Below are 2,776 nucleotides of genomic sequence, written 5' to 3'. Positions count from 1 at the left end.
TATATATATGTATATATATATGTATATATTTGAAGAAAGTCTAAGAAAACCTCTTTCCAAAAAGCTCGTGATGTTTCGTTTTATTAATATTTTTTTATATAATTGGTAATTTTTCATTTTAAAAAATCTGTCTTCAACTACTGTAACAGTATCAAGAACTTCTTGCAAAAGTTCGTGAGTGTGTGTGATTGTGTACATGTGTTACGATATATATATGCATGCATATCATTTAATGTACACTGTATTAAAATAAGACCGACTAATAGTTTCTTGCTGTTAAGACACGCTGATCGTCAGGTTTTTTATTGTGTACCTTGTATCTCTAAGCAAGATACCTTTATTAAAATCTGCCTACCTACGTGTCTTAACGGCAAGAAACTATTAGTACCTCTTATTTAAATACGTTCACTGGATGGAGCACTTTTTGTTGACCTTACCTTCACGGAACACTAAACTGTATGCCCTTATAATGTGTGCGTGTGTGTGTGTGTATGTATAAATACATAGAGAGAGAGGGGGGAGAGAGATACATATAGTTAAAAGTTATGGTTTGTACGTAGTAAATTACAATCAAAGTACACAAAGAATGGAATACTCAGATGAAATCAAGCTGAGTGTAAATTATTTATTGATTAAGCACTAACAAGTTGCAAGGTGATCAGTTCCCGAGCATAAATTAATGGAGCAGTGAAAAATAAAAGAACGAATTATCGATAAGTAACGGAGGTATATATATTAAATGAGGTATATATATATAAAGAGTACCGAAGCATAAACGGGAGGAAAAGAAACAACAAAGCATAAAGGTTTTCGTTTAGTTTATTCATGGTGTTGCTTTCCGTTCGGTACAGGTTTCCTGAATTTGATGTCGCTGAACGGAGCTACCCTCTCTATACGAGAATAGGTCAGTGAATACAATTAGAAGTCTGGGTTGTTTTTTTCTTTGTGACACTGATATTTAGAATGGTCACCTTATTTTATTGAAACAGTTGACCTTATTTCAGTGCAAGATTTGTAGGTATTTTCACAAGCACATATAGATTTTATCAATTCCGAATGATCTCCGCATTTCTTTTCCCTTCATGGATTAAATAATATTGTTTGCTGTGGTGTCTTACCATTCGTGTGGCGCCGCATTGATATTGTTTCCCATCTGTTATATCAGTAATTTGATTTTTCTATTTTCCATAGTTTCTCTGCTGTTTTTTTTTCTTATTTAATTCCCTCATCAATTGTCCTTATATATTATTATTATCATTATTATTATTATTATTATTATTATTATTATTATTATTATTATTATTATTATTATTACTACTATTATTATTATTATTATTATTTTTATTATTATTATTATTATTATTATTATTATTATTATTATTATTATTATTATTACTATTATTATTATTATTATTATTATTTTTATTATTATTATTATTATTATTATTATTATTATTATTATTATTATTATTATTATTATTATTTTCATTAACATCTTCTTTCAATTTTGTTTCCACTTCTTATCGAATGTCTTCCTGACACCCAGGGCAGAGAAACGCACTGTATAAATTGGTAGGCCATGGATGGTAAGCCAGGGATCGTTCTTAAATAGTTTTCAGTTCCATTTTTGATCATTCCAAGTGATCAGTCAAGATAGAGCCTCCACTCTCTGCCTTTAGCCCTGAGCTCCGTAGCCACTGATGGGTGTGCTTCTGGTCTACATCAGCTCCTTTGCTACAGGACACATATTTGCCGTGCAGAATTTTTTGTTCCCACCTATCAGCCAATTGTTCAAACGCATTTTACTTTGCTATTGATTTCACCTTCTTCGCAACCACAGTTGCTACACTTCCCTCATGCTGTTCAACCTGGGTGTTATACATAAACTCACTTGAAAATTTTTGGCCCTCCTGCATAGCAGAATGAAGTTTCTTACGTCCTTCATGGTTTTCATCGAGCTTTAGCATCCAGTCGTTAGATATTTCAAGATATTTCGCCGGTCCAATTGTGGTGGTTTTGTAGGAGATTTCAAATTGGATCAAGCCTCGACCTCCTTGAGCTCTGATCTGCGGCTGCCTTTCGGTGGTGCATCTTATTGCAAGTCAACAGCTTATGGATTTTCCTGTCAATCTTCCTTATTTCGCTCATATTCCAGTTCAACACAATGAAACTGTCAAATAACAAGAACTGCTAAGGAATTTATAGCCTTCCACTTACTTAGCTTTTGCAGTGCCTGGTTGGCCTCTTCAGTAGTTTTAGGGGTCCAGGGCTGTTCAGGTGCTGTGTTCGTTGCTTTGATAGACCTTTTTGAGGTTGTTCCTTTGCCGACCCTATTTCTTTCCAAAGTTCTTACACTTCTGCTGTTGGCGCTGTATTGGTCTCCACTTTCTTTTTACCAAGTTCTTGGTAGAATCTTTTGGGGGTTAGAGTTGATGTGTTTGTTTTGTTCAAAGAAGCGTTGGCGTTTCTCATACGGGCGGATTCTTTGTGTTTTGGCGAGGACATCAAAGGTGTCCTAAAAGCGAAATAATTATACTCTGACTGGCAAACAAAGGACTCATTAGTAAATTTTAGTTATATCTAATAGAAAAAGTACTTAATAGCACCTAACTCTAACTAAATAGAATAACAACAATAACAACAACAACAATTGCAGCAATAAGACTAACAATAACAGCAACAACTGCAAGCATAGCAACACCAATAACAACTGCAACATTTAACATGAACTGCACCGCAATAAAAACACCAGTTCCAACATTTAACTGCACCAACT

The sequence above is a fragment of the Octopus bimaculoides genome, chromosome 20, assembly GCF_001194135.2.
Source record: "Octopus bimaculoides isolate UCB-OBI-ISO-001 chromosome 20, ASM119413v2, whole genome shotgun sequence".
NCBI lineage: Eukaryota > Metazoa > Mollusca > Cephalopoda > Octopoda > Octopodidae > Octopus > Octopus bimaculoides.
This window is presented reverse-complemented; position numbering follows the sequence as displayed.